The sequence below is a fragment of the Pollicipes pollicipes genome, unplaced genomic scaffold (assembly GCF_011947565.3).
Source record: "Pollicipes pollicipes isolate AB1234 unplaced genomic scaffold, Ppol_2.1 Scaffold_7262;HRSCAF=8765_pilon_pilon_pilon, whole genome shotgun sequence".
NCBI classification, from domain to species: Eukaryota; Metazoa; Arthropoda; class Thecostraca; order Pollicipedomorpha; family Pollicipedidae; genus Pollicipes; species Pollicipes pollicipes.
The window spans coordinates 2,385,681-2,410,370 of record NW_023597055.1 but is presented as its reverse complement, the minus strand read 5'-3'; the positions used below and the strand labels follow the sequence as shown (position 1 = coordinate 2,410,370).

The 24,690-nt window shown below is 57.0% G+C and overlaps 1 pseudogene; it reads left to right on the top strand.

Annotated features, from left to right (window-relative positions):
* Positions 1 to 743: 743 nt before the first annotated feature.
* On the top strand, positions 744 to 24,403 carry LOC119113901 (ubiquitin carboxyl-terminal hydrolase 7-like; annotated as a pseudogene).
* The last annotated feature ends 287 nt before the right edge of the window (positions 24,404 to 24,690 follow it).

Below are 24,690 nucleotides of genomic sequence, written 5' to 3'. Positions count from 1 at the left end.
ACTCCCGATCGCCTTTCATTGGCCCCCTTAACCGGTTTGGAGCTCCTAGTCATGTTATGGGAACATTCATGTTCGGGACACCACGGCTCTCAGAGGCCATCTGAGCCGACAGTTTCGCAGATGTTTTGATGGCTTGTAGCCCTTTCCTACGCGATAAAAAAGGCAGCCTCGTTTTGTATATCACGCAGCCGCTAAAAACGTTCGTTCCTCCACTCTGTTCAAGCCGAGGATATCTATTACTTGTGCACGCAGTCTCGCCCTTTTGCGCGCAGGTTTGTATGTGTTTAAAAGTCTCAGACCCGGTAATGATCGCAGATGCATTGCATACCATCAAAAAAGAGCTTGCAAGGATTCGCACACATTTATAGTGCAAAATATGATAATTTGGTATCAACTTTATATATTCTAGGGTTACAAGAGCAAAATTACCCATACGCGCTGGCTCTCAAAGACCGCACGGCTTGGCACGGCCGCCATTTGTAATCTGCATGTGTGTTGTGTTTTGTGTGTGGCGAGAATGTGCCGGTGGCGTGAATGCCGCTGGAGATTTCGACCGGAGACAGTGACGGCTAGTGCATGCAGAGCTTGGTAATAGTATGAGTCATTGACAGCGGACAATTAGTTGTTGGGAACTGTCGTTCGTTCATGGAGCACTTGTGAACCCCTCGCCGAAGGGGAATACTCGGCTTGCAGACATTGGGCGCATCGCGAGCAAGCACGTAAAAGTGACCGTATCGGGGGAAAAATTCTGGTGGTAAAGATAAAACGGTCACGAATCACAGGAAAGTGAAAGGTGCACTGGCGGCTGTCCCTGTCGCTCCCTCTGAGAACAACATGAACCACATAGTGGAGCCAGAAAGTAAAGAACCAGATCAAGACAGCATTTATAACAGTGTTGAAGACATGGAAACTCAGGAAGGTGAGATGTTCTCACTGAGACTGTTCTCAGATGATGGCATTCAGGTGTGAATAAATAAGCACTTGCTGACAGAATGCATACCGGAAATTTTGGAGGGGCGGGGTATTGGTATGATGGGGCGGTACAAGTCGTTTGTTGTTTTTTTGTTGTTTTCTTCCAAGGCATGGGAACCTGAATCAATGATGCCAACTGGGGTAGTCATTTCCATTTCTGGAATAAGGTTCTGGAAGTAGGTGCACAAATTTCTAGGAAGCAATGGATAAGATGTAGTGCAGCAGGCTATTGGAGGCCTTATAAATAATTCTGAATATGGAAATACACTTTGTGATGCTCTGGCAATGGCAGTGACAGTGACATGGTATGAGATTTTGCACAGTGACATGATTACATGTATGCTCTTGTTTTTCATGTGTTATGTTTCTTTCGAATAATAACAATGATGGTAAAGTTTACAACTAATACATTAATAACATTTTAAAAGGCATGACTTTCCATATGTGCTATGTATGAATCCATAGATTGTTGACAGTTCAACCAGTACAGATGCTAGATTTCCCAGCCAATCTGCAAGAATGGGTGAAGTCAGTAGGTGTTACAATGTTAACTGTAGGTTGATTTCAGATTTCCAAGCTATTAGTGGGGGCAGTGTCATTAGCTGTGGTATGTTACCTGTCATGTGTGTACACTTTGCAATTACTTGCTGTTTAAGGAGTTCTTGTATCTATATTGAAAATGCATGACCAAAACTAGAGAATCTGTGGCCTAAATTGATAATCTTTTTCTTATGAAACCTTATCTTAAAAAATTGCTAAAAACATTGGCAGTCGCTTAAATACAAAGGCATGTAGTACTTATGATGTGTGCAGGACATGGTAGAGATATTGATCATTGAAATAAGGTAACTTTTCCATGGCTTGGAAGGGCCATTTTTGCTGTTTAAAAGGTGATGCAGATAGAACATGATATAATTTTTACTTAAACTCATTGGCACTTTCCTGTGAACCTGGTTGGATTTACTCATTGATGACATGTTATCATCTCACAGAAACATGTTTTGACCAGATCAAAGTGGCAATTGTGCACTAGGTATCTTGATAATGATCTTACTTTTTCATATTAATTGAAAGTTATTTGCCACCTTAACCTGCAGGTGGTCTACTTGTTGAATTATGATGTGGATTCACCATATAAGGTTTGGTTCAATATCTCACATTGTCAATTAAAATGTCTGAGTGTCTAGTGAAATGTCTGATTGCTAGGAGAGAGAAGAGCTCCAACAAATTGTTAGTGCTTATTGCTTATAGCAGGTTGCCATACTATTCTGGTCAATGAAGAGGCTGACTTGTGCTTAGAGCCCCCTTCCAAATTCCTTGATCCTGGTAGCATGGAACACTTGGTGATTCAGGGTCTGCCCTTGGGATCCAAGCATATGTCTGCCAGAAGCAAACAATTTTGATGAATGTAACTGTTAGAGAACATTTCTCATCCTGGTTATCTCATGGCACAACTGTGCATATTTTATTATTTTTCCAGCAGTCAAATTATGAAAGCCTGGTCATTGCTGAAATTGGATGTTAAAGTGAGGGAACCAAGGCACTCTCCACACAGAACTTTTAGTATACTTTGTCTTATTTGTAACCAAGCTCAAAACCACATTTCCATTTTCTGCTGACATGTAGCCCAACCCAACAGTTACATTTGATGGTCCACTTTATTTTCCTGGCCTCTTCTTCAGTAGCAAGAAGTGAGAGAGAATGTTGTGTGAATTTGAGCATTTTTTGGTACTCAGCATTGTTGCTCATTTTTCAACATTTTTACATTGCTTGCCATCACAACATTCATTTGACTTTTGCTATCTGTGGGTAAAACACAGGATGTGAAACTTACAAACTGTTTGCAAATGTGATGCAGTACAATTGTAATGGGCTGGCAGGCTTGAAAGCTGTTGAAAGCTGTGCTAAGATAATGCATTGCTATTGCTGCCTTTTGTGACCACAGTTCTTTTGCTTGATAATCTCCTGAGAGATATATATGTCTGGACACCTCCTGTCATCTTTGACTGTGAACTTTTCCCTCCCAAATAGCTTGTTAAAAGCCACTAGTGTGCTCCCAAATTCCCTTAGTTGGTTTTGATCAGAAAATGTCATCAAATTTGATCTTCTGAAAGGTCTTAAATGGTTGAAGTCATGTTTGAGGTCAACAAGTACATTCTTTAACATGCCAGTAATATAATCAAGGCCAAAATGGCTTTTCTAGTATGCATCTAGCAAACCCAAGATTTACAAAACATGAGAGATATCTTTTAGGCAAAGAGGAGCTTGCTTCAGAATCAGAGAATCGTGTGTGACAGCTGTGGCACACTGCTCTGAGATACAGGGTTATTCTGGGGCATTTTTGGTGGAATGTCAACTGGGATGCACAGAATGTTAATGAGGGATAATGTTCCATAGCATTCCAGTTGGGCTGCTATGCATACCTAACCATGCCATAAATGACCAAGCCACATGCACTGCAGCCATGTTTCACAGCTGTGTGGCTTGATTCCCTGTTGTGCCTGCCCTTCCTGCCAGGGTGAGAGGCAGGTGATGCTATACAGCCTCAGCACCTGAGTGTGTTGTGGAGCTCCAATCGCACACACACACATGCTGGCAGCTGTGGAACTCATTCCTTTGGAATGTCAAACACACACTTGTCACCTTTTAAGTGTGAAGTGTGTCAAATGGGTCATTCCACACCAGATCAACCAGTTGATGCCTCCCATGCTGAGATTCGGGCAAAATGTTGTGAGTAAGGATCTCCCTAGCTCAGAAAATGATTTGAGAAAACGTGGGTGATGGAAGCTATGCTTTTTGAGTTGAGTACATTTTCTCATTTTTCATGCATTGAAAAGGCAATGTTTACCCAACCATATTTGGGAAAGCATTACTGCATTGGTCGTTCGCGCCTATTCACATGCCCAAATGAGTGGGGAGACTGGCCCCACAGATGGCTACATTTCACACACCAATGGGCCAAAAGTACGACATACATATATCTGTCATGTGCGTTGTATGATCGCGCATTCGAAGCGCCGGAAAGCCCAACTCGGTGAACTTTGGAAAATCTAGTTTTAATAAACATGGACATTTGCATTTTAAAACAAGCACAAGTTATGGATTCCCATGCCTTTTACCTTGTATTGCACGAAAAACGAAGCGGACATTTTCGTACCAATCATCCATCGAGCACCGAATCGGCGCTCCTGCGTGCATCGGCAGACGGCCGCTGCACCAACCCTTTCCCCCTATCACTGGCTGTCTGAAATGATCTGGGACGGCGCGCGTAATGAAGGGGAGGGCAGTCGCTGGTTCGCACGCATCACCGCCGACTTGAGGCAGGATTTGCCGGTAAAAACAGGCCGGGATAGCCCTTTGGGTTGTGTGGGGAGGTCGTCAGATGCACTGCTTATGTAATTTGTGCTTTCTGGGTGACGCGAGTTTGCAGCGGATATTGTTCAACACACCGTCATAAACGTTTTCATGCAAACTGACGAAATTTCCGGTGGTTTTCAATGTTCTCACATTAAGAAGCGGCCATTCATTTGAACGTCCGGAACACAGGAAGATTGGCTGGCCGAAGTTTCGTCCCCCCCCCCCCCCCCTCCTTCACCCCTGCGTGACGCCTCGGACCGGGTCGGCCATCCGCCGCTTGGAGGTGGGGGGGGGGGGGGGGGGGGGGGAGGGGGCGGTTGGAGAGGCGGCTGCTGACCGCTGCGCGCCGAAGGACCGATGTATCGCTCGCTGGTTGTCTGTATGGTAATGCCCACTGTGTTTGTCATGAGGTGTGATGTAAAAATGTATGGAGAATAGAAAACCATGCGCAGTTTCAGGTCTAGATAGTTCCGTGCATTTTCAGACATGTGTCGCTGACCATCCTGTGAATATGGGAGTTCCTAGTTTCCTTGACGCACGTCTCAGCATATCTGCTGGTCAAGAAATGTATGGTTCAGCGGACCCACTGATAGCGTATATATGAACATTGTGCCTGAAAATTGGATTGAAGCTAGGCTGCAAGCATGTTGAATGTCCAAACGAAGCTTAAGGCGAACTTCAATATGATGGCACCATGCAAAATCTTGAAAACGATATAATGTTGCTAGAAGTTACCGGAGTATCATTATTCCAGGGCAGTAAAAGTCTAGGTCTTCCAAAATGGACCTTGCGCTAGACATAGACTGATAACAGTGGCGACCAGTTCTACCCACCCCACCGCCCCCGCGACCGAAAAGTGGAAGACAGACACAGGGCACTCCCCTCCTTCCTTCTGTGCAGACCGGGCTTTGGCGTGTGTTTCATAAATCGATTTTTAAAATGTTGCATAAATTCCAGACCAATGATAATGTGACCGAATTACTAGTTAAGTTCAATTTGGTAGGCTTAGGAAAGGATGGTCAGTACTCAACTGTCTTCCTAAGCCGGTCGGCTGGAGATGGCCCGAGATGCAGCGGTCGAGTTTGTCCCTCGGGGTAATGATTTAGCTGTCGGTCGGTCTTTGGTGACTAGTTCGCGCAGTGAGACTCCTCACTGCTTCACATACCCCGCCACAGGGGACTTATCCGTGGCATGTTGCGAAGAAGTTCTAGGTACGACTTTTCTGAAGTTTATGCCCATCTGAAGCTCACTTCGTTGGAGATCTGTCGGTATAGTAATACATATTCCGGATTGTGCTCTTTTCCTGTCACAGCGATGAATTCACCGTCGTTTGGAATATGTATCCCACCTTGGTTCTGTGACGCTTACAGTCGCTTATTGCACAGAAGCTTCGGGTTGCCACCACCTCGCCGTCTTCCATCCCCATGTGCGCGAAGAACTGATGCCAACGTTGCTTGTATGAATGCCCTGAATGGTCTTACACGTTGTAAGTAATAAGTTTGCTTAAGCCACCAAGCGTCATTTACCTCACCCTTGCTGGGCCGCGTACCAGCAGCTGTCCCTCCATCCTTGTCACCCTCCTTCACCCCTGCGTGACGCCTCGGACCGGGTCGGCCATCCGCCGCTTGGAGGTGGGGGGGGGGGGGACGGGGGGGGGGGGAGGGGGCGGTTGGAGAGGCGGCTGCTGACCGCTGCGCGCCGAAGGACCGATGTATCGCTCGCTGGTTGAGTCCGTATGGTAATGCCCACTGTGTTTGTCATGAGGTGTGATGTAAAAATGTATGGAGAATAGAAAACCATGCGCAGTTTCAGGTCTAGATAGCTATGTTTTTTAATCGATTTGCAAAGCTTTAGCCTGTAATTGATGTATGTGTGTTTATTTGTGAAGATACGGGTACGTTGAATTATCCGTACCTCAGGTTTATCGTCTCTAAGTTTTGAGTCCGAAAACTTTTCTCGTATACGATCGTTTAAAAAGTACCGTTTCAAAACACAAAATAAAAAAATCTTCACTCATAAACGGCTGTTCCGACTGCTCTAATTTCCTCAGAATCGTGTTCAGGGTTAGAGAAAATCGTAGGGACCAAGTCTCGTCGAGATCCCAGATGGTCGGGTACCAAAAGTGACCCTTCGTTGGTGGAGTTGGCATGCAATGATCCAAATATGGGACATGAGTTCCGAGGCATTATAAAAAAAACATCGAGTTTTACCGATAGAAAATTGCATCATTTGTATTGAAGGCGCGTACTTACCCATTTGTTTTGCCGTCTGGCTGTTTTTTTTTTTGCATGACATTGATGGGAAGGGCGTGGTTTTTCCTTAAAGAAACCGAACAAAATTTCCTCCATCTGTTGTGTGCCTTCAAAACAATGACAACCTTACGTGAAGTTATGCTGTTCTGGTGCTCCAATGGAGGGCGGGGCGGGGGGGGGGGGGGGGGATTGTGTTTTCACATGGTGAGTTATCCAGCTTCTTCAAGCTTTGAGTGGTTGGGGAGAACAGAGGTGGTAACGTTTTAATAAATATATTTGCGGACGGGACGTTTTCCTGTTCCCTGCCATGGCATTTCAAACTCATGTATATTAATTTTTATTTGACTGGTCAAATTTATGGTGATAATTCAGTCTCCTGCATACTTAGATTAAAGCCTTGGAGCGGTAAGATACTGTTTGGTACAGGTGGTGGTTTTGGGTAATAGTATGCATCTGTGCTGACTGCCAGTTTGCATTCAGAAAATGTTGAAATGATAAGTTTTGGGAGCTGGTGGTGGTGTAGTGGTTACAGCGCTCGGCTCTGGACCTGACGATCCTGGGTTCCGGCCCCCGCCACGCCACCACCACATCCCACATGATTTGAATAAACGCATCCGTATCGAAATGGCCCTGGCAGTCGGCGAAACGGAAAGCCCCTATCATTATTACTGATTGAATCAGAGCTTTTCTGTGATCCAGATGTGGAGGCATGTGAGTCGTGCGATCATTACGTCATCCCACCTCACTACATCCAGGATCAGACGCCTCTGTTCACAAGAGGCGCGAGAGTAAATGAAAACAGCGTCCGTGACATAACGTGCTGGCAATAGGGTTGTTGATGCTTTATACAGATGACATGACGTATGTCACAGATGGTGAACCCTGTCTCCTCTGCAGGACTAATGGATCATGAACAGCATGCAGGAAGCAGTTGTGCACTTCAGACAACTCCAGTTTAGGCAGTTGTGCACTTCAGCCACGGCTTGTGATTCTTGAAATGTGAGAGCCGCAACATCCCGTTCCGTGCGGTACACGACGGGTGAGAGTGGCGTGAAAGGCTGTGCAAACATAGTCAATTCAAAGCCATTTCGCCCCAGTGGATGGGCACGTAATGGCCGCTTCATCAAGCATCAGCGGCCTCCGCTGCTGTCACCCGGCGCCGACCGTCGTAACTGACGTTTCGCCGCCCGGCCGCCAGCGGACTCGACGGAGGCGCTGGACGAGACGGAGCGGGCGGCCGTGGAGCCGGCGCCGGACGGCGGCGCGCGGCCGGAGCAGCTGAACGGCGACACGGACGTCTGCCTGGTCACCACCACCCAGGACGCTGAGATGGAGGAGGGTGCGTACCACCCCCCCCCCCCCCCCCCCCTCATCTCCGGCGGCACCTGTCTCCAGATCACTACTGGCCAGTGGGAACGAACTGAAACAGCTGGGCTCGGTGGGAGCGGGATACAGAGCTGAAGCGATTGTGAGCTAAGCGACCGTAGGTGTGCTGAATGGGACGAAGTGTGAGATAACTGTAGTAGTAGAAGTAGCGTTCGAAATGTAAGATAGGCAATCACAGCTGTCATCAGCGCGCCCCAAAATAGCGATACCCGTGTGTTGTGGGCCCCGTCGCCGACTAGCGGCCGGCAGCGGTGGTCCTTCCCGCTCGCGGAGGTGGCCGCACGCACGCACACCGTCGCTCACCCGTGTATCGGAGTTATCGAACGGCGCCCGTCGATTGGCCGCCGAGGGGCTCGATTTCGGTCGGCGGCGGCTGCTCGCGAGCCGGCGGTCCTGGTGGACCGGGGCGCGCGCTGAATCGGACTGATGCCTTCTGCGCAGTTGAGTCTGTCGTCGGGGTTGAGGGACTCGCGCATATCCCGTGGCTGTGGTTTGTGTGTAGGATGCGTGTGGAGCGTGTAAACACCTGAGCTATGGTTTGCTGGTTCGTGTAGACGCCCCGAATAAGGCGTTAGTGGTGCGGTAACTTCGCGAACACGGAGATACCCCGGATCACGTGCGTTGGCCGCCTGACCTGACATGACCTGACCTGACCTGACCTGGCCTGACCTGACGTGACCTGACCTGATGTGATCTGCCCCGCCCCACCGGCAGACGAGGCACGCTCGGAGGCGACGTTCTCGTTCTCGGTGCCCAACTTCAGCAAGCTGAAGGAGTCGGTGTTCTCGCCGCCGTGCTTCGTGCGCAACCTGCCGTGGAAGATCATGGTGATGCCGCGCACCAATCCCGGCCAGGACCGCAAGCCGCAGCGCAGCCTCGGCTTCTTCCTACAGGTGCGTCGCCACCGCTGGCACGGGAGGGGGAGGGCGGAGCGTGGCGGAGCGTACAGTGCGGCGGCCGCAGCGTCGTGTCGGCGTTTGTGTTGTGTTGTGTTGTGGGGTTCCGGTGCGGCGTTGTGCTGGTGCGGACGTGCCCATGTTGGGATGGTGGGCTGCTTCTGATGCGCCTTTAGACTGGAAGCTGCTGTTGTACGCGTGGATCGCGTTCTTTTGGACTTGGTTTCTGTCTTGATGTGGGGAGACTGGGTGTGTCCTGGGACCATGTTCTGGTTCTGATGCATCTGGGGTCACGCAATGACAATTCCACTGCGGGCGTCTTCACGATGTTTTCATTCAGACGTCGCTTCGTCGCTCAGCCAGCGCCACCTCTGCTGCACGTGCGTGCGCGCGCGCACGACGCCCCTCGTCTAACGCTGCGCCCCCGCGTGCCGGGCAGTGCAATGCCGACTCGGAGTCGGCCTCCTGGAGCTGCCACGCGAGCGCCGAGCTGCGGCTTCTTTCTGTGAAAGAGGGCGTGGACGACTTCAATAGAAGTGAGTGGAGTGGCCGGGCCGCCGCCGACCGCCGGCGCCGGCCAGCCCGACGCGCCCGCCTCGCGCGCTCTGTAGTGACGCGGTCGGCCGGGGTGGCGACGTGACGCCGGCACCGGCACGGCCGCGGGACGGGGTGCTGGGTGTCAACACGTGGCGGCCGGTGGCCTCGATTGCTGCCTTTGGGGTGGGGGTGGGGGGGGGGGGGGTAGGTGAGGGATGGGTAGTAGTGGGTCGTGGGACGAGTTGGAGATGACCCCGGCGGGTAGAGGCCACGCCATGTTGATCGGAGTCCAGGGTCGGCCGGCGTGCGCGCCTGGTCAGTGGCGGCGTGTATCGGCGAATGGTCGCGGAGGGGGCAACACCGCGCCTGTCACCACACAAACGCAAAGGCGGCGCGCGCTACCACGGCGGCGTCGGGTGGCTCGGTCGTCCGCCCGACGCCGGCGGAAGCGTGGCTGGCCCGGCCGACCGTCCGAACACGGCGTCCGGTCGCGCCGCGTCCCAGCCGCGACAGCCTGAAGCCGCCGCTGACCCCCTGACCGGACACTCCCGGACGGCGGCGCGAGCGCCGAGGCCGGCGCCTGACCGCCGGTCGCCCGTTGCAGAGATTACCCACCTGTTCTACAGCAAGGAGAACGACTGGGGCTTCAGCCACTTCATGACCTGGAACGAGGTGCTGGACGAGGAGAGGGGCTACATCAAGAACGACACCATCACACTGCAGGTGCGTGCCGGCCGCGTGTGGAGCGCGAGGCGCCGGGAGGACGTGTGGTCCGCGGGTGACAAGCGGAGCGTACTCTGTCGTATGGGGGCGGTGGCCACGCCGGCTGCGTCGCGACATGTGCTGGCTGAGATGTCGAACGTGGCGTGCCGAAGCTGAGGTGACGCTGCTGGATTCTGACTTCAAATCTGCAGCGTGTTTTGTCAGTTGCTGAAGGCCTGCTGGGATGACGTTGAACGGTCGTGGCCGGCTGTGTGGCTTAAGAAATCTGGTTGTTTTGGTTTCTTGGCATGGGATAACACCTGGAGAGCCTGAAACATACAAACTCATTCAATAAATGAGCTTAAACGTGGTCATGTTAAGTGTCTTAATCATCCACTGTTTCTTGGACCCTTCACGAAGCTGGCGCCGCCGCCCGACCTCACCCCGTTGACCTGTGCCGACCCCAGGTCAAGGTGAACGCTGACGCGCCGCACGGCGTCAGCTGGGACTCCAAGAAGCACACCGGCTACGTGGGTCTCAAGAACCAGGGCGCCACCTGCTACATGAACTCGCTGCTACAGACGCTCTTCTTCACAAACACCATACGCAAGGTGAGATTACGGCGCCACCGGAGCGCGCGCCGCCGAACGAAAGTAGTGCGGGGAGTCGACGGACCGTACCGTGCGCCATGGACGTTGTGCGCGTCGGCCAAAGTGGCGTGGCCCGGTGGTGTAACGTTTTTATGTGCTTTTATATTTGCGTTGTAGTGTTTTCCTTGCGACCTACTACGACCTACAACCCCACAACCCTACCTACAACCCCGTGGTTGCTTCCCTACGACCTACAGCTAAGTAAGTGGGTTCGTGAGGGGGTGGATGCGTTTGATCTCACGCGAAAATACGTCAGTGTTTACGGTTGAGGTAGGCCGTATGTCTGGAGGTCCGAGTCAAGTAATCGAGTCCAGGTGTAACACAGCGTAGTCGCGCAGGTGTACGATGATTGACAGTGTGTGTGTGCGCGCGTGTGTAGGAGGGAGGGGGAGAACACGAGATCGCGGGGGATTGTCTAAACCTTCGGCACTCGTACCAGTCATGGAAGGCAAGTGGAACCACCTCAAACCCTTCCGTCCCGTCCGTTGTCACATCCGCCAGTCGAGTTCGGCCTTTCAGCCGGCGCGGGACGCGTTCTGCTGACCCTCCGCCGGTGTTGCTCGGTGCTAAATCTCCGAGCTCGGAGCGGCGGACACCTGTAGGCGGGCCTGTCTGTCTGTCTGTCTGTCTGTTTGTCTCTGTCTGTGGGCGCGTAACGACAGCCGTCCGTCCACCCCGATCTCCATGTGTCAGCTGAACATCTGCTTACGCGTGCGCGGGCTCTCTGTATTCAGGAGCGCTGTTGATTCCGATGTTGACGAGAGACGCCGCGCGCTCCTGTGCCCGGAGCTGAAGCCCCGGTCGTTAATGGTCTGCGATTGCAGGCGGTGTACAAGATGCCGACGGAGAACGACGACTCGTCCAAGTCGGTGGCGCTGGCGCTGCAGCGCGTTTTCTACGAGCTGCAGTTCTCGGACAAGCCGGTCGGCACCAAGAAGCTGACCAAGTCGTTCGGCTGGGAGACCATGGACTCGTTCATGCAGCACGACGTGCAGGAGTTCCTCAGAGTGGTCAGTGCGCCGAGTGGGGGAGCGCGCCTGCCCGGGAGTGGCGGCAGGCGTGGACGAGAGAGGTGCTGCGAGCGGTGGCTGCGCGGCGGGCTGCACTTGGCGCCGCGGTCGGTGGTGTACGCTGGATTTGCCGAGCGCGGCCTGTGGCCCGAGCGGGAGTTCTTCGGGCCAATAAGCACTCCGGGGCGGAGACTGCGGAGTGGCGAGCACCCGGGCAAGCATGAGTTCTCTAGAGCTCTGAGCGCCCGATGTTCTGAGTGGCTTCCACGGGGAACGTTCTGAGCAGCGGCTGGCTTGTCTGGATGGAGTTGGGCGGCTTTGAGGGACTTTGAGGGACTCTTGAGACTTTGAGGGACTCGCGTCAGGTACCTATTACCCGGCTTAGTTCGTACCATAGTGGTGGGCATTTAGTTGTGGAAGCTTGAGCAGGCACCAGTCTCCAACGCTTGATGTCAGTATAATTCACGCTTACCAATCTTGCGCTGCGCACAGCGATCACACCGTGTCGCAAAATGTCCTGTATGTTGTCATGCTTCTGCATGATGTTTGCATCAAATTATGCTCATTATCTTCACCACCCGTAATATTTCCGCTAAAATCATATCTGGAAGATACGGCCAGGCCCGTATCCCCGTCGCGAGTCTTGGTCGGAGCCTTGGGGCCCCTCCGATGTGCGGCAGTTCGCGCATGTCAGAAGTGAATCATTATTACAGGGCAATGTGCCGCATTGCAGTCATAACCTGTCACGCGCTACCCGGTAGCACCGGCGCTGCACAACCAGCTATGGAGCTGAGCTGTACTTCATGCCGTGGCTTTGCGACCGATATACTCCTGATGCTTTAAATATGCCTTGCTCTTCCAACGTCATTGTGGGAGCTTGCGTGGTTAAAGCCGAAGGAGGACGGAAATCGGACTACACTGCTTTACTTGTCACGTCCAAGTCACACGCGTTATGATGACTATTGCGACGTAGTTCACGTGATGTCTAGTCGCCTCACCTTGCGGTGCTGCTCCAGCTGTTGGACAAGCTGGAGACCAAGATGAAGGGCACGTGCGTGGAGGGCGTCATCCCCAAGCTGTTCGAGGGCAAGACCATCTCCTACTGCCGGTGTAAGCACGTCGACTACCAGTCCAGCCTCACCGAGACCTACTACGACATCCAGCTCAACATCAAGGACAAGAAGAACAGTGAGTGGCGGACGTGTCGCGTCGGACCTCGTGCCTCGCTCACGTGGGATCGGGCGCAGGCGAGCCGGCGCCTCGGCATCGTCCGCTGAACCACAGACAGCATTGTAGAGCATTTCAGCGTTTTGGAGCATTGCTTGGCTGAGGGATTTGACGGTCATAGCCAATGGATGGCTTTAATTTTTGCTCGCTCAGCTACCCTACTCAGTTGATTCACTGTTAAATGATGACCTTCCTGTTCTCATTAGATGTGCGAGGCGCGTACGGGGCTCTAGATTTTCTTGTCACATTGCGTTGTACGCGTTAGTTCTTTGTTATTGCTATTTTATCGGCAGTTCGATAATCCCCAGCGCGTCGTGCCGGCGCCTCGTTCCGCTCCCCGCTTGGCCTCTGACCTCTGACCTCCGCCCTCGCGCGCCGCCAGTATACGAGTCGTTCAAGGACTACGTGGAGCCGCAGACACTGGACGGCGACAACAAGTACGCGGCCGGTGAGCACGGCCTGCAGGAGGCCGTCAAGGGCGTCATCTTCGAGACGCTGCCGCCCGTGCTGCACCTGCACCTGATGCGCTTCCAGTACGACCCCATCACCGACAGCAGCGTCAAGTTCAACGACCGGTGCGTGGCGTGGCGCGCCCCGGGTGGGCGGGACGGTCAGTGGAGGGGTGCGGGGTCTGTCTACGCTGGAGGAGGGCGCCGCGAGGGACGGGCGCCCGGTCAGCCGTCCGATGGGTGGTTCCGGCTCGCATGCCTGCCTCCCGAGCCCGGCTGTCGCACCAGCGAGCGCGGGCCTCCTTTCTGGTTTGAGCGGGACTATGGCGCCAGATGATCTCGGTCGTCGGCGCGCCCCCAAGTCGTCATCACCACCAGGTCATCGATGACCAGTCACATTGCTGACGACTGGACGACTGCTCGCAGATGATGACCAGTCGTCGTCATAGCAATGCTGATGCTCATCGCGAAAGCGAAGGTTAAGTTAAGTTGGGCTGCGCGGATGCTGACCGTGCAGCGTCGGCAGCCGCGGTGATGGGACAGGAGTTTGACTCGGTCTCTGTTTGGCGATCGGTTCCGCGGGCGATGCGTGGGGCACGCGCCCGGTGACCGCCGCGACCGACGGCCGACGCTGTCTGAGCTGCCCGCTGGTGCGGCCCGCCCGTTTGATCGCAAAGATCAGAGACCGGGCCGTGCCGGCGCCCGCCCGGCTGACATCCGGTCAATTATGAAATGACGCCGCCGTCGCTCCGCTTGGTCCGCGTGGGCTGTGGTCTCACGTTAATGCGAGGTCGCTTAATGGGCCACCCGTGAGGCGTGATGTTATCGGGGATGGTGACGCTCACCGCGAACTAGCACGCGCGCCCGCGGACATGAACCGCCGACACTGGGTGAACGGAGCACTGGCGCATGCGCACGCGCAGTTTCTCCAGAGCCGGTGCAAAGCCGCAGCGTCGGATCCTGGTTGCAAGTTGCAACGGTCGTCGCGCGTCGGATCATGACCTGGCCTGGATTCTGAGGCCGGCAGGCGCGGCTTCCCAATGGTGTTGGGCTTGTTGATGGACCCGCCCCGACTGACGGCCGCCGATGCTGGCAGGTTCGAGTTCCCGGACGTGCTGCACCTGAACGCGTTCCTGCAGGCGCCGGACAGCACGCCGGCGGCCGACTACGTCCTCCACGCCGTGCTCGTCCACTCGGGCGACAACCACGGCGGCCACTACGTCGTCTTCATCAACCCCAGGGGCGACGGCAAGGTGGGCGCGGAGCGCTTCGCTCGAGTGCGAACCTCGCCCGGCGCCGCTCGTGACGTAGTCGGCTCATAATGCCCCATCAATACCGTGCTCCACGCCTGCCGACGCTTCGTCACGGCGGAGCTGTCGCTGGTCCGGCGGTGCATTGTATCTTGTACGCCTGTTCTCTGGCGCGGGGACTGCGTCCGTGGCCTGTTGTTAATCGTCCGGAGGCTGCCTGTGCGGCCGACCGGCACTCCCGGCGCAGTCTCGGCGGAGCGCTGGGCTTCTCACTGACCGGCAGGCCGCCTCCGCCCCGGTAGTGGGCGGCTGTGTGAGGTCTGGTCCGGGTGTATACCAGCGCCCGCTGCCCACCGGGCGCCGCCGGCGCTCTGCGTCCCCGGGGCCCTGGACCGCACGGCGGCGGGGCAGGGGAACTCCCGACACTCCGCGGCCGACATTACGACCGGGCTCAAGTGACGTTCACTCGCGCGGGGGAGACAGCCTCGGATCGGACCCCCCCGCCCGCCAGCCGGACGGACGGCGCCTCGGTGCCCGTCCTCCGACCCCTCCGACGTTAACCCCCCGTCCGCCGCCGCCGCCAGTGGTGCAAGTTCGACGACGACGTGGTGTCGCGCTGCACGCGCCAGGAGGCGATCGATCACAACTTTGGCGGCCAGGACGAGGAGCTCAACCTGACCGTGCGACACTGCACCAACGCCTACATGCTGGTCTACATCCGCAAGTCGCTGCTGGCCGAGGGTGCTGCAGGAAGTGACCGAGGACGACATACCGCTGGAGGTGGGTCGCGCGCGCGCAGCGGTGGCGCTCGGCCGCCGCCGGCGGCAGGGGTGCACGCGGCGGCGGTGACCGCCCGTTGACGCACCTGGAGTCACGGCGCTGGCTGGTCTGTGTCTGTGTGGTGCCGCTGCGGTGGGGCCACCCGACCGGGGATCAGCTGTCGCAGATTGCTGGCAGGGAGAGAGAGCGGCGCTCGCCGGGTGCGGGCGCGCTGTCTCGCCGCGCCGGGAGATGTCTCGACTGTGATTTTCGCCGCCATCTGGATGCTCCCACGACAGAAAGTGCTATAACAAAGACTGCCGACAGGAATGCTTTGGCGTTACTTTACTGCCAATGTTTATGCGTGACATTGGTGCTACGCGACTAAGGTTATGCTGCAAAAACTTGTGCTCGTCAATACTTTTACTGAAAACATTTTCTGCGGTTAGTACTTATATTCGGCATTACTTAACTGCAAAAACTTATACGCGACATAAGTGCTACGCGACAAAACTTACGCCTAAAAAAAGTTATACTCGGTATTAATTCTGCTGCATTTCGCGAATTAGTGCTACAGCAAAGGCTTGTGGTCATGTCTGTGTGGTGGAAGTAATGACTAGTATATGTTTTGGGCAGCGTACGTTTTGTCGTGTAATACTCGTGTTATGTGTGAGTTTTTGCAGTTGAAGCAATGTCGGGTGTACGTGAAGCCTTTACGAGTCTTCTTTACATAAGTAATGACCAGTTTTAGTTTTGGAATCATTCATCGTGTCGTGTAGGACCCATGCTGTGTACAAGGCTGTGCAGTACAAGTAATGTGTGGAGGTAGAATGTGCATAAGCTTTCGGCATTGGGAGTCATGTCGCGTTCAACTGTACATTATGTCCCGCCTGACCGCTGGTGTCGCCCCGCCTGCGTCGCCAGCTGACGGAGCGGCTTCAGGAGGAGAAGCGGCTGGAGGCCATCCGCAGGAAGGAGCGCAACGAGCAGCATCTCTACATGCCCGTCCAGGTGAGCACGCGCTCCGGCGCCGGCGCATGACGTCCGGCACCGGCGCTGACTGGGCTCGGGACGAGAAGGGCCGCTGCCTGGTCCGGCGGGATGGCGTGTGCTACAGTGTGGTAGGTCCTCCCGCAAACGAGGTGCCGTCAAGCTGTCGTAGCGATTCACACGGCAGTGGCTTTATGCACCGGCCATATGTGTGGGATAACTGTTAAAGCTTGCCCGGGAGTTGAGAATTTCTAAATTTATTGAATGCGCACCGGCTACGCAGCCGTATTTCAAATCCGGCTCTCGGCTCAGTTTTACATGAGCAACCTCATGGACCGCTCGAAGAATAAAACTCAGCGGGCCCCGTGTTGTTGGTCTGATGTCCACCAGACGCGGTTAGCATCTCGCGGCAAAAAAAAGAAGCATGATTGCTGCATGAGCGATCTGTCGTACAATCTTTCTTCAGTTGGATCTAGAAAGGCACTTACGGAACTCAAAGACGATGCGGTATTTCACGTTTCGTGCCTTTTCGCACGACCAACCCTGTGCGCATTGGGACGGCTGTCATTTGTTGTGAACTGTTGAGTCCGGCTTAAAGCATCTGACATCATCACCACCTTAAAGCATCTGTGTATTGTAGTTTGCTTTGTCCTTGAAACTCGGGTAGCGAAGACGGCCGTTCTGTGGGTGTGCTCGTCTCTGCCTCGGTCTGACCCGACCGCGCCGTCAGGTGGTTGCTGGAGGACAGCTTCGAGGGTCACCACGGACCCGACCTGTTCGACCCCGGAGAAGGTCAACTACCGCACGTTCCGCGTCAAGAAGTCGGCCACGCTGCAGGAGATGATGGAGCTCTTCTCCGAGAGCCTGGTGAGGCGACCGGCGCCGCCGCCGGCGCGCTTAGCGGCCGGTCCTGCGACTTGTGCTCGAGACTGGCCGCTCGTGGACGAGGCCGGCTGTGGCCAGACCAGCCACGTGTTAGAGATCAGTTGGATTATTTTGGCCAGCCGCCCCGTCACATTCCGGTGGCCGTGCATGCACTTTTCCTCGTGAAGGCGTGAGTGGGGACGCCCTCGCCCTCCTCTTCTGCGGTGTCGTGTCCCGAGCGGCAGCGGCGGGGGCTGACGTCGTACCTGCCGTTGTCGGCGCCGTCCCGCGGCGAACGCCTCGACCTCGGCAGCCGGCGACTCGCGCGGCCCGACCGAGCCGTGTGCTGTACGTCCCGCCGCACCCTGCCGTATGGCTGTCGTGTCGGCGTGAGCGGCGGCGGCGGCTCTGAGAGTGGGCGGAGCTCCGTGTGCCGCGCCGCCGCCCGCTGGTCACGCGCTCCGCCCCGCCCCGCCCCCGCAGAAGATCCCGGTGGACCAGCTGCGGCCGTGGCCGATGACCATCCGCACCAACCAGACCAACCGGCCCACCGTCATCGACATGGAGGGAGACCTCCTCAAGAAGGTACGTCCGTGCTTGGCTGTCAGTCCGCTCTGCACCGGACGGTGCTGGTTAGGAGCGGCATGTGTAATGATGTGAAGCATTGCGCTGCCCCTGGTGGTGCATCGTTTCACGGGAGGGGCGCGGACTAGTTGATAGTTGTGCTCATCTTGAGGCGCGGAATGGCGATTTTGGTATCGGTTGCAAATGTTTGCTCGGATGAGAAGATTGGCATCGCCCAGCGGCGCCATTATCCGCCGTCTTCGGTGGCCGCGGACAGCAGTGCTGCCTCGCGCCCCGTGCCGGCCCGTGCCGGGACACGCGTCGGCCCACCTCACCGCCGTGCGCCGGGCCGGGCAGGTGTCGGACCTGGCCGACTCCACGTCCGCCTGGACGCTGTTCCTGGAGACGCTGCCGGCCGACCGGCCGGCCGGCGCTACGCTGCCGCCCTTCGACAAGGAGAGCGACGTGCTGCTGTTCTTCAAGCTGTACGACCCGCGCACCAAGCAGATCCACTACTGCGGCCATCAGTACATCGCCATCACCAGCAAAGTCCGTGAGTGCTGACGCAGTGCGCGCGGAGGCGCGGAGTGACGAGAGGACCGGCGGAGCTGGGGACGGACCGCCGGCACACCAGCACGGCCAGGCAGCCAGGGCCTCCTGGGTAGTGGGGGAGGGGGGGGGGGGGACGTCGCCGGCACGGCCAGGCAACCAGGGCCTCCTGGGTAGTGTGGGGTGACGTGGACGTGACCGCCGGCACACCAGCACGGCCAGGCAACCAGGGCCTCCTGGATAGTGGGGGGTGACGTGAGCCACTGGATGTCGGTTTGAAGATATTGAATGCTGCTGTTTTCTGGATGCTTGGTCTCTGGTCCTTATTGTAAGGCGTGCTGTCGTCGACTTGTTACTTTGGATTCAGTCAGTTGCTGTGGTATAAATGGCTTCTTACTTTGGGTTCAGTCGCTGTGGTGTATAAAACGATCAGACGGTTAGAAATGCTTTTTACGTGACTGTTTTGTCGTGGATTCGTTTTCTACTGGCCTCTAATAACGAACCGCGGATAATCGTAAGGCAGATACCGTGGGTGAAGCACGTCCATTCCTGGCAATGACCTCGGGCTACAGAAATAGCTGCGCCACTCGTCGCCTCCTGAATCCTCAGTTATCATTCGAGCGTGAGTCGGATGACGGGAGCAGCCCCAGCTGCGCGCGGCCGGTCACAGGTGTTCCCGGTCCCGAGGCGCAGTTGTCGGCCGGGTCGATTCCCGTCGCGGCAAATGACCGCCCGCCGCGCCACCTCTGCTGCGGCGCCGCCACTGACGCTTCCCGCATCGGCCGCCAGGGGGAGCTGGTGCCGCTGCTGAACGAGCGCGCGGGCTTCCCGGCCGACACGGAGCTGCAGCTGTACGAGGAGCTCAAGCCCAACTACGTGGAGCGGCTGGAGGAGCTGGAGACGTCGCTGGACAAGGCGCTGGAGGAGCTGATGGACGGCGACATCATCCTCTTCCAGAAGGCCGAGCACGACCCGTGCGACGGCGAGCTGCCGACCGTCGAGGACTACTTCAAGTGAGAATCGCGCGGCGGCGGCCGGCACGCGCCGACGTCCGCGGTCGTCCGGTCGTTTGCGTGGCGCCGCGATCGGTGGGTGTTGTTGGCCGGTTGATTGGCGAGGGGCGCTGGCGGCGCAGACTTCCAGACCTCGTACAGCAGGTCTGGGTCTGAGTCTGGGTCTCAGGTCTGACGATGTGTTGTAGCTCTGACTTACGCGTTGAGGGTGTGTGTTGGACTCGAGCGCTGACGCAGTGGAGAGGAGCCGCCGGTCCGCACACCGTCATCACGCTCGCGTCGCGTTAACGACGACTTCCCGGTGAATACTGGGGCTAGCTGATCTATGACAGCTCTTAATCAGGTACAAGTCCAGTGGACAAGACTTGCTAAGGTTAGTCGATTCACGCCTATCTGCAGAAGCGACTTGGTGACTTGACGACTTGACTTGACCTGATCTTCTGACTTGGTGCAGACCGCGTCCCTCCCCTGGCATAATGGCCGAGTGGTTAGCGCGTGGGGCTACCACGTGGGGGCCCGGGTTCGAATCCTGATTGCGCCATAGCCCCTGTGTGCTAATTGGATCAATGCTGTCGCTGGTGCCCCACGAGAAGGGACGTGAGGACGTGCGTCACGTTCCCTTTCAACGAAAAAAGGTTTCTCCCATTGCAGTGTCATGCGCGCGCGCAGATTGGAGTAGAGCGCCCTCCTGCCGTCACGTGCGCGTTCGGCACGTGGACCCCCGCGTAACCACTGTGCCGGCCCGCCCGGCAGGGACCTGTTCTACCGCGTGGAGGTGGACGTTCTGCGACAAGACGGCGCCGTCCGACCCGGGCATGGTGATCGAGCTCTCGCAGCGCATGAACTACGACCAGATGGCGCGCGCCGTCGCCCTCCGGCTCGGCACTGACCCCTACATGCTGCAGTTCTTCAAGGCGCAAAAGTGCGTGGGCGGACCGGGCGTGGCGCGGCGCGGGTCTGCCGTGTCGTTTTGGGGGAGGTGGAGAGGGGGGAGGGGGTTGTCAGTGGGTTTTCGCGACGCTGCGTCGTGTGATTTTTGCGATGCTCTGCGGCGTACAGTCGCCTCCGTGTGTGAGTGTTCCACGCTGGCCGCCGCTCGATAACGCCAGTCTCCCCACCGGACTCAGCGCCACATGTCCGGCACTAAACCAGGCTTCAGTCTCTGAAGGTGAGTGTCCGGATCTTGACCGGCGTGATGGGACCGTGGAGGCCTGTCGGCCGAGCGGTGCTGTAGCCCGCCGTCGAGAGCGGACCATGACCGGGCGCTCTGCCCGCCCGCCAGCTACCGGGAGGGCCCCGGCAACGCGCTGCGCTGCACCTACGAGGGCACCCTGAAGGACCTGCTGGTGGGCTACAAGCCGCGCCAGCCCAAGCGCATCTACTACCAGCAGCTCTCGATCCGCATCAACGAGCTGGAGAACAAGCGACAGGTCAAGGTACGCGGCGGCGGCGGCAGTGGCGGAGCACGGGCGTGAGGGGTAGGGACGAGTCCAGCCAGGGCGGGCGGCGGGGCGTGGTACGGGGGGCGGAGTCGAGTGCCGCGAGGCAGTACGAGAGCGGCCGTGCGTCGGCGGCGGTGAGGTGATCACGCTAGCGTGGGGTCCAGGTGTCTGCGGCGCGTGGACGGTGACTGTGCGGGGCGGGTGGTGTCGCCGATGTGGAGCGGGCGGAGGGCAGAGGTGAGGCGACCAAGGTTGCCGCGGTCTGCCCACGGACTGTGGCTGACACGACCGAGCGGTCCACGACTGTAGTAGACCTCTGATCGGAATATCCCTGACCCATGAGGTGTTGGAATTCCACACACCTTTGAAATGGACGTTATTCGGACATTGGAGGGACGTCTTTTCGCAGAAAGGCCTGGAGAAAGTGGTTCAGTCGTAATTCATGGGCTAGTGTAGCGATAGCGGGAGACGGTAGTTTGACTCCCAAAGGTACGACAACTGGCCGACTTTGCTGGCGTAGATGCTTTACAGCCAGAAGACAATGCTTGCATAGATAATCACCATCATCAACTATAACGTGACAGCACAACTGGTCCTCAGTGGTGGAGTGTGGGGAGGTAAACACCACACGCACAAACAAGCACACGTCGCTCGTTCAGTTTCCAGCCGCACTGCTTTTGCGACTCTGACCTCCTCCCCCCTTTCCCCTCGCGACAGTGCATCTGGGTTGGTCCGAAGCTGAAGGAGGAGAAGGAGCTGGTGCTGTACCCGAACAAGGACGGCACGGTGGGCGACCTGCTGGAGGAGGCGGCCAAGCAGGTGCAGCTGGCCGACGGCGGCTCGGGCCAGCTGCGCCTGCTCGAGGTGGTCGGCCACAAGATCCTCAGCGTCGTCAAGGAGCTTACTGCGCTCGACACGCTGCCGGTCGGCTCGGCCAAGGTGGGCTGGCGGGGGCCGCGAGGCGGCGCGGCCGACGCCGGGACGGACGGCGATGAGGCAGTCTCGCCAGGGGTGCTGACGTGGGATGCTAACGTGGGAATTTGCTGGCGTCATATGACTAGGGCAGTTGGGGGCCTCAGGCCCAAATAGTCATCATCGTCGTCGTCATCGTCATCTTCATCGTCGTCATCGTCATCATCATCGTCGTCATCGTCATCGTCATCGTTATGATCATTATCAGCATCAGCATCATAATCATCACCACCATCATCATCATCATCAATCGTGGGGGATGTGTCAAGATAGCCGTGCTGGGAGAGGCTTGTGGATTGGTCTCGTGTGTTGAACAGTGTTGGGAGGCTGGGAAGACGTTCTGACTGTTGTTCAAAAGGAATTGCTGTCGTCCATGTCGGTCATAGGCATGGAGTTATTTAATCGGGGGTAGTGGAATGAGAAGCCGAGTTCCGTGCCAGGTCGGAGGTCCCTCCCCGCCATGTGTACCGCGTGGACGCTGAGCTCTCCCGCCCACCCTCGGTCAGGTGTACCGCGTGGAGGAGACGCCGCGGGACGAGCTGAAGCTCGAGGATGACGAGCTGCTCGTGCCGTGCGCCCACTTCCAAAAGGAGATCTTCTCCACGTTCGGCGTGCCGTTCCTGCTCAAAATCAAAGACGTGAGTGCTGAGCGCGCCTGGCCGGCGCAGTGTCATGCCGCCGAGGGTAGCCCGCCGTCGCCGCCGCGTCGGGCTGTGCCGGATAGCGCCCAAAGGGCGATGTCTGAACTGCTGGCATGCTGATACAGCTGACTGTTCGTCGAGCGGCTGCCGACCACTTGACGGATAAGGTGCCCTAATTGCTGACGTAATTTGCCTAGCTGGTTTAGACCCGCTCACCGCAAAAACCGATTGCAGCAAACGATGCTGGTGCGCGGTCGTTATTCCCCGGCGCCAGATGGGCCCGGCTACTGGCGCCCAGTAGCCGGGCACCGGACCGGCGCGTGCCGCCCCCGTCCGCCGCGCGGTGCCGTGTCGTGTAGCGCCCGTCGCGCCCGCGCCCGCGCCCGCGCCCGCGCCCGCGCCCCACGCGTCCGGGCCGCCTCCTGACCTCGCGCCGTCGCCGCCGGCCAGGGTGAGCCGTTCTCGGCGGTCAAGGAGCGAATACAGAAGCGGCTCGAGGCGCCCGAGAAGGAGTTCGAGAAGTTCCGGTTCGCGGTCGTCTCGCAGGGCACGCAGAAGTTTGTGCCCGACGACGCCGACTGGCACCTCAACATGCAGGACATACGACCGAAACTGAGCGCAGGTCAGCGGGCAGGGTGGTCAGGGCGGGCTGGTTCAGGGGCGGCGCCTCCGATTTTGAGTGTGCTTGGGTGTGGGGGGAGGGGAACAGGGTTTCCCAGGGGGCCTCCTCACAAGGCAGCGGTGCTCTCAAGGAGGCACCGGTGGTACGTGCCGCCTTGTCAAATCGCTGCGTGTATAAATTTTCATGTAAAAAGATGTCTACAATTGAAATGCCATGATGGGGCCTTCTGATTAATACAGGGATGGTCTTGAAACAGCAAAGGGAACCTCTGTCACAAACAGGACTTCTGTGCCAGGAATGTGTGTCCTGATCAAAGCAGGACCCCTTCTGATTCACAAAGGAGGCCTCCAAATCCGGAAGAGGGTCTTGTTATTGCAAAGCAGAGCCGGAACTGCGGTTATCTGATGCAAGAAAGGGACCTTCGGTTCAAGGAACGGGACTCTTGGAAGTTGAAAGGACAGCTGACCCCTCCCCACTGCTGCCCCCCCCCCCCCCCTACCGCCGCGCCTCTCCCTGCCTGGTTAACACGGCTGGTGTGTGCCAGGTCTTTGTGATCGTTTTGAGATGGTGATGCCACTCGTCAATGCTTGGTGTTGCGGCGCCACGTCCGCTGTTGCATTACAGCGAACGGTGTTTTTTGCTGCTCAGGGTTAGCGGTGTTTTTATGTGGCTCGAAGTCGGCATGGGAAGAGGAGCGGTCCTCGGAGCACTAGCTCGTTCAGCCTCGCACAGATCAGTGCAGTATTTGTGCAATCAACCCACCAGGAGAGCTGGATGGTCACGTTGGTTTAATCTCGGATCGTTCATGTGGGTTCGCAGATGTTTGCGGTCATTCCACCTAGTGACTTCTGTAGATCATTATTCTTGTGGTGTTCATGGGGGGGTTACGCGTGTTCGAAATTTCCACATTCCTTGTTAGGTTTGTGGGACCCGCCGGGCAGACAGTAGCGCCTGTGTTCCTTTCCTGTTGCGTACGGTGTCGACCCGGCTCATGCGCGGCGTTCTGGCGCCGTGTGTGACCGTGAGCCGCACCCGCACCCGCCGCCGCCGCTGACGTGCAGCCGTGTCCAGCAGGCTCACCGACGCTGGCCGTCTCGTGGCTGGGCCTGGAGCACGTCAACAAGACGCCAAAGCGCTCCCGGTACAACTACCTGGAGAAGGCCATCAAGATCTACAACTGAGCGCCGGCGCCGCCGCTGCAGGCGTCTGTACAGTGTTGAGCATTGGGGAGCGCGCGCCTGTCGGCGCACCCTCCGTCGAAGCTGTGATTACCCCTAGATAGTTGTGCGCGTGCGTGTGCGTGGGAGAGGAGCTGCCGCGCCCCGCGCGCGCGCGCCGGAGCGCTGGGAGCGATCTGAGGCCGACCGACCCCACCGCGGGGCAGAGGGGGCGATGCGAGCGAGAGAGAGCGGGCTGAGAGCGAGCCGCGCCGGTTCTGCGCCGCCGGCGCCGAAATTTGGCCCAGCCGGGCCCGGGATGGCGCACCGGCCGGCGGGGGTGCCACCGCACTTTGTTTTACCTCCTATTGCTGCTCGTCGCGTTCCTTACAAACAATGTGATCGTGTTTGCCGTCGATGATTTGCGCG